This window comes from Cygnus olor, chromosome 1, assembly GCF_009769625.2.
Source record: "Cygnus olor isolate bCygOlo1 chromosome 1, bCygOlo1.pri.v2, whole genome shotgun sequence".
Taxonomy (NCBI): domain Eukaryota; kingdom Metazoa; phylum Chordata; class Aves; order Anseriformes; family Anatidae; genus Cygnus; species Cygnus olor.
Genome location: NC_049169.1, coordinates 85973489 through 85981325, shown reverse-complemented (window position 1 = coordinate 85981325; position 7837 = coordinate 85973489).

The following is a 7837-nucleotide window of genomic DNA, read 5'->3' as shown; positions in this document are numbered from 1 at the left end:
TCCCTGCCCATGGCAGGGGGCTGGAACTGGGTGGTCGTTAAGGTCCTTTCCAACCCAAACCATTCTGTGGCTCTATGATTCTATGATTCCTTCAGTGTGGAGCAGACAGGAGAAAATACTCTTTATAGAAGACTCCTCCCTCGTGCTCCAGCCCAAGCCCTCAGCAGTGAGAACACCAAACAGCTTCTTGTTTGACATGGATGTGACAAGAGCATGAGCTCAGGGATCAGGCTTTGTGTCAGGACAGGCGTGTGCTGGATGTGGGGAATGCATTGGTCTCTGCTCTGTCAAAGCAGCCACTCTGCCAGAGAGCTGGAGGGCAGTAAGAGCCAGCGCAGGGTGAGATCTTTTTGCATGCTGTTCAGTCATCTGCACGCGCTGGGACTGGTGTGCTGGAAATGAAATGTTGCTTATCCCATCCCCAGCCTCCAGAGCCTTCTCAGTTTTTCCACAGTATATCCCTGACATGCCAACCGCTTTGATGTAACCCAGCCATGCATGTCTTGTTTTGCCTGCGATAGCGAAACCTGGGAGGCCGTGCTTGGACTGACACAAATGTGTCTAGCCATAAATGAGGCAGGATGAGGAACCCGTAGTGCCTGATACCTTGGCCAGGAGGCAGCAAGCCAGAAGAACTGATTGCACACCAGCTGGAAAGCAGGCGGTTGTACACGTGGGTGGTGGTAGGGGGAAATGAGGGGCTACATTGCCCCAAGTTCAGGAGATAGCATGTGAAAACATAGCCCAGTGGTAAGGATTTCTGCCACTGAGAGGAGCATAGCAAAGGTCGTTCCTATCATTACACAACCAAGGCTGGAGAGGTACGTGAGCCGGGGCCTCCAAGCAGCCAACTAGCCTGACCTCAGTACATGGAAAAAGAGTTAAAGTGCAAAACAAGTTTACCAAGGCTATCTATCTCATGCCAGGTTATCTTAGTAGGTTGGTGGGGTTGTTTGTTGTTTTTTTTGATAAGATAATTGATTACGCAGACAGAGGACTTCGGAAAGGCAGCCCTTACAGGCAAAACCACTGAGCTGGAGAAACAGAGGCTTAATGTGAGTATTGTAAGTATTTACCTAAAGAAAGGATGTCAGGAGGCTCTGTCTTAAGGGAAGCAAGCAGGGTGGAAAGAGGTTATTAACTGGGCTCCTCAAAGGGCTGATCTTGTTTACCCAGAAAGAAAACAGGCATCAATCAGATTCGGTCAGATCTGAAGGGCTGGTCGCTGCAGAGATCACTCAGCCTGCAGCAAGGAGAGCTGACGGCACCGAGGGCTGGAATAAGGGCAGCAGAATGAAAGTCAGCAGCAAAAAGTCACAGCTTGTGCATGCAGAGCCTGGCTGTAGGACATCTTGCTACCAGCTTGTCCATGCCGTCTGGAAAGTATAGGGGAAGGGCAATTCTGGTTGATCATAAATGATGATGAATCCTCACCGTTGTGCGGCTGAGAGGAAAACTGTGACCAGAGATGAGATCTCCTCAGGTTGAAGACATTTTTGGGTGTTTGTGAAGGCTCTTCTTATTTCCAAAGGTCATCCCGGGGTTGCCAGTGATACCTGCTTGTACTTCAGTAAACAAGAGCTCAGCTCTGCAACACCAGAGGGGGAATCTGTGAGTATATATGTGCCTTAGCATGCCTTCCGAATGGCCCAAGCACGGCACCTGTGCCATGAAATTGCCTTGTCTCCTCTCACGGCATTTCATGAGCATGGTGAGGTCTCATGCCTTGCCTCAGCCTGTGCCCTCTCTCGGTGCCGTAAGCAGAAGACAAGATTTATTGGTGGAGGAGCTGAATTCAACAGGCAGGCTCACCTGAACCTCACGGCAAGTGGATGGTGTCCCTGAAGTCACCAGGAAGACACAAAAAAGTATCCATGCCCCAGAGGTCTGAGGGTTTTGTCCAAAAAAAGTGTGATACCCATGTAAAGGGGGAAGTCCCATGGCTTGCACTTACAGAAAATCACTCTTTTTTAGGTTCGAAGGGAAAAGAAACAAACCAACACTGGACACCACATTTAGGTTTGAGGTTCAAATGTTTTCAGGTTTGGTTCTTGTTTTAGGTTGTGGGGGCTTTTGCTTTTGTTTGTTGTCTCCTGAACTCCCCCTCCCACCTTCAAATGTCAACCTGGCAGGTTTCTGGAATTGAGTCCTTTTGAGCTTTGCTTCCTGAAAACCTTGAGTCTGCACTTCCCATGTTGGTGCCTGATTTGTGTGCCCATTAGCACGATCTATGTCTGCGGACACATCGGCAAGGACAGATACATAGCTGTCTCTAAATAAGTAAATCTGCCCAAAAACGTTGTGTTTGTCAAGAAAACTACTCTAACGTGAGGAGTAGCCATCCCACAGGGTGTCAGCATGCCTTTACTGCAGAGGGAGGTTTTGGAGGCCCTTTGCACTAGTCCCTCTACCAAGCACATACAGTTCTGCTCTTGGGGTCTGACTCCCATTGAAATCAATGTTTCTGACACAGATCTGTGTCAGAGCAGTATTCACACTGTTGTATAGCACTGTTGGCGCTGATTTGATGCCCTCTGTTTGCAACCAGGAGCCATCCCTTCTCTCTAACCTCAACTCACCAGGTTCTGCTGCTGATGCTGGTTCTAGGGCTCGTCTGATATTCCAGTAAATTGATGCATCTCACAAAGATGGCGCAGAAAAGCAAGTCTGTTTTATTTAGTTAGTTTTTCACTGGGTTAGCACATTGAACCAGATGCCAAGGGAGCACGGAGGGGTGAATGTGCCAGGGTGAGGTTTGTCTCTCTCTCTGACCGATCATATTGAAATAATTCTCAGGATTCTTGCAAGCATGCAGCATAGAAACCAAGTACAACATGAATTAACTGGGGGTTACTAAAATCAAAACAAGATTTTGACAAGCAAAACTCACTTATAGGTAGTCAGCCCTTAGTCATACTTACCAATTCCCCAAGTTGGCAGGACAAATACCCAGCAGACCTCATGTAGAAGGCAGACCCAAAGAACTATTTTTCAAATGCTATTTTATACCTCAGCTCATTCATTTTACACATGCATTTTCATATCTGTGCATTGTTGTGTTGACACACATGCTTAAAGGCTTACTTGCTTACTTTGCAGTGTTTTAGTTTCTCATCGTCACTGTGGTTTTATGATTAGGACAGCTTGAACTTCCATGGACCTCTCCAAAACGTCTAGGACCAAAGCCCTCAGACACAGCAGAATCAGAGCCTTACACTTTTTTGCCTACTGAGCTCAAGGGCTGTCTCAGTTCCCCACGTAGCACAGAGCAATCCTGTCCTGTCGGGATAAGAACCAGACTGAAAATCACTTTCCCCATGACCCAGTCACTTGTGCCAAGTAGTACAATGCCTGATTAGGCAGGCTTTCCAGGGAGCCAGGTGTCCTCAGCTGCTCTCTGGCACTGCTCACACCCATGGCAGAGAGGGCAGGGCTCCAGCAGCCCCCTGAGGTCAGGCAGGTCCTTTCTTCATGCCTGAGCACTTCTGCATTCAAATCTCAGCTGTGTAATAATGCAAAAATGGAAAATACAGCCCAGCGTGCACCCCCAGGTGCCGCATTTCAGCAGCATCTCCCTGATCACTCAGCTGGTGCTGCTGCACGCAGTGCTGCCTTGTGCCTGCTTTCTGTGCCTGGGTCAGCATTAGCGCTGTCAGGATGAGGCCACTTCAGCCACAGCCGTGCTTCCCACCCCATAACTGCTGTGTCCTGGGAGCCTAAGCTGCTTGTGGAAACGGGACTGAGGCTCCCAGCCCTTTATGAGCCAGCAGAAGCCCAGGAAGCAACCAGCACAAAGCATAACTTGCCGCACAGTACAGCCAGCCACCAAGCTTAAGCCACCCCTCTGCTGAAATAGATGTTGAAAACATTAAACAAAAAATCAGCCCGCGTCTTCTTTACAGCCTGGTGCTGCTGAGGGCTGTGGCTGCCTGGCATAGCTGTTGCAGTCAGTGCAGCCTGCTTTATGAAGGAGAAACAGGGTGTTTTCTGCTCTCTCTTCATACACTGGGATGGAAACCACAGGAGATTGGGTTCTCCGTTTCAAGCCAATGAACCACTCCTGCTGCAAAGGAAGAGCCTGCAGGAACTAGATGGGGGGGCAGCGAGGGCAGCTGTGGATGTTAGTTTGCTTGCATGCTGCGGGGCAGAAACCCACCTTCTCTTTCCTACATGAACCACATGAGCATGCTGGGCTCTTCTGCATGGTGGTTACACACAGTGATGCCTCATAACAGCAGAGCATGGTGACAGAGCCCACAGTTTGCTGTGCTGGTGACTGAAGAAGGTTAATCCCAGGTTGTTAAGACAACTTTGTTTTTGGCAAGAAGCCCTGGTGCTTCTGAGCAGTAAGCATCCGATATCCATACGGTATCAGGACTCAAGTTATATGTTCACAGAATCACCAAATGGTTGAGGTTGGAAGGGACCACTGGAGACCATGGTCATTGATGAGCAAGTTGAACGGGACCGGACCCAGTACTGATCCCCGGGAACATCACTAGCTACAGGCCTCCAACTAGACCCTGTGCCACTGACCACAACTCTAAACAAAATTACACTGTGCCAAATAGGGTGGGTGCATTTTGCATTTGCCTAACTTTAATTAATTTCCCTGCTTCTGAGTCATAAGATTTTGTTTAAAACTTATTCACCACTTCTGACTTAATATGGCCCAGCAGACATACTACCCATGCTTTCTGATGCATGTCACCAAAGCATGCTACCCATCTGTGCATGGCCAAGCTGGTGCCAAGCACTACTGCATGCCCTGGGCATTTCCACAGCTGGTTATTGCATATGCTGGACTTCGGTGAGGGTCAGGCGCTGTACTTCTGGTAATTCCCCTGTTCCCAGCACACTCTGATAGCCGCAACTCTCTGTCTTGGTCTTACTAGGGCACAGTTAGGACCTTCATATTACTGAGCTAAGCAATCTGTTTTTTCAGCTCAAGGTCCCTTGAGAACTTGGGTCCAGGGCAGTGGAGAAGCACAGTCTCTACGAGATGATGTTAGGGAAGGGATCCCCAGCAAATGTTTGCAACTTTTGCTAAGCAATTTTAATTTATTAATACAATTTTTCCTCCTTCAGTTGGCCTGAGTGCCAGTGCACATCAAATGCCATCCCCCTTGAAGTGGGCCATAACCCAGCGGCATCTTTGGATGAGATGAGTTTGGAGACCTCTCAGCAAAGGGTCTAGGGCACGAGAGGTGTGGTTCCTTCCCATGCTCTGAGGGACCAGGGCCATCTCTCCTGCCTTGCATAAGGGGGGTTGCTTAAGTGAAGCCTGCCATTGTTTCCTGAAAGTTCTGTTTTTTTCTGTAAACAAGACCATACTTAGGCTCTAATCTGTGCTGAGTTGAAGCATTTAACTTCTTCAAATCTTGGCAGCTTTATAGTCTGAAGGTTGGGGACGGCTAGGGGGAGAAAGGAGAGCAAGGAATCTCTTGAGCTGTGGGGTTTTTGTTATTGTTATTTTCCTTTATAAGACGAAAGTGATTTTCTGTAACCCGAAACTGCTGGATTTTCCTCTTTCCCCACAAAGTGTTTCCCTTTGTTATTGCCATTGCGTAGGAGACAGCCTACCTTTGTCTGAACAGTTTAATTTCTCAAGACATTAGGACTTGTTTAGTAAGGCTGCCTTCTGTCTTTCTCTTACAGGAAAAAAAAATAAAGTCATTTACTTCCACTAATGAACAGATGAGTGTTATCAGCTGAATTCAGTTCATTACTCCATGTACCTTTTATTTCACATGATAATGTTGGAGCTATCGAATGCTGAGAAAAAATACTTCCTAGAAATGTTAATCTGCTTTGAAATGGGGGTCATTTCTCAGACAAAAATGTTTTTAGGGCACTTGCACAATGATTTTTTGGTGACATACATCTCTGTAAACACATCTTGGATACTTCCCATTCAGCCTGGACGTCCTTGTACTAAAAGCACACAGGCGTGCTTTTAATTCAGATTAACAAAGGTGGGAATGTCCATTCTTCATGTTAACACCAACCAAAGGGATCCCAGTGCTGTAGCAGGGAATGTGATTATGAATCCTCACTGGAGAGCAGGTGCTGTGTGTTGTTTTTCACTATTTACCCACTTCTGCTCTTTCTGATATATTTCTGCTGTGAGATGTTGACTGAGAAATAGGAGGAGGTGGTGGTTTGGTTGTTTTCAGTAATCACTAAGTGATGAAAATAGCAAAAGTCTGATTGTGCTGTTTCTGCAATGGAGGCCCTGCCATTCGGAAAAATCCTCAGTGGGTCAACATGAGAAATCTAGTAGTGATGTAACTGAACAGTCTTCCTCTCCAGTGTCAATGATTTCTACCACAAGTGCTGATTAGTGAAGTTAATTTCTTCCACACAGCACATACGCTGCAAAATTTCACTTGTCTTTTCTGCTTTTTTCCTCAACATTTTGTGTGAAAGCAAAGGAAAAATGTGGTATGTATGATGTTCTCACATCTTCCTCTTTTCCACAGCAATTGTTTTTAGCAGAATTTAAAGTCCGTTTTCTTATTAAATACAAGCTTCCCTTTTCAGGCTGCCATGCTTCTTACACATGTTTAAACTTGACCCTGGAGCACATATAGTTAAAATGCTGAAGGCTTATTAAAGTGCATGAGAAAGCTTATTCCTACGGGACTTCCTCTGTAAATTACTGGGCTTATAGTACCTACTATCGTGCTCACATAAAGGAGCCTCTTTTGAACTGGGACTTCAATACGAGTCCTTCAACTTTGTTAGCACTCCTAACTAAGACTGCCTAACACCCCTTCCTTGAAGGGCTGGCTTCTGAGAATCAAGGACATGTGCTTAGGGAAGCTTTAAGTGATGGACACATTATGACTTCTGCCTCTGATCAGAGCAGAACAAAGCACTTGACTGCTGTGCTGTTTCTGTTATTGCAATCACCTCGCAATCAGGGAGCTTTCTATACGACAAGATACCAACAGCCATGATACTTAGAAAAGGAGAAGAAGCCCTGGCCAAGAATAACAGAGTTCGGGTTTCTGTATCAAATCCAGACAGCCTTAATGAGGCAATGAGCTGCTCTGGATTGCTCGGTGGGTAAGAAGGGGCACAAGGCCTTCTTGCTACAGGCTGGCAGTTGACGAGCAGGACCCAGCAGAAAAGGCAGGGTGGCCAGGAGCGAGGCCTTTCGGGGCTGGGAAGCTCAGATACTTTCCCTGGGACTGCTCATCTAAGAGCAGGGTTAAACCCCAAGCAAGAAATGCAGATGTGGATGTAACAGGCTGGGGTTTCTTTTTAGTTGTGATATGCTAATGGCAAAAAAAATTTTTTTTGAAAGCTTGAATTTAAAATGAAAGTGAGATGGTAAATTGCGCAGCTATAGCAGGGCTGCCAGTAACTGTATAATGATGCAGGATACGTGATTAGACTAGGAGCAGAAAGTTGTGGGGGCCCATCTGACTTGCAGAGAAGCTCGATCCCAATTTGCCTAAAATGCTGCACTGCCGTATGGGAGTGGTGGGGAGGGGAGGTGGATTGGTAAAGGGAGAGTTGTGACTGTGACTGAGGAAAACAGCCTATGTACAGCTGAGTTCATGGTATGTTTTTCCTTCCCTGACTACCAAGAAAACACTCGTCTGTAAGCATTTGTACGGTCCTAGTGTCATCTGCATTTTCAAACTGTGCTGATGCCCCCATTAGAATATGCATGGGCAGAGTGCAAATGTACAGGATTGAATTCAGAGCCCAAATCACAAAACACGTGTTCAAGAAACCCCACAGCGGACAGGCACAAAGTCCCACTCTGATTCACCATCGTGCTCCTCTGTGCCATTTCATATAGAATATTTTTTTTCCCTATGAA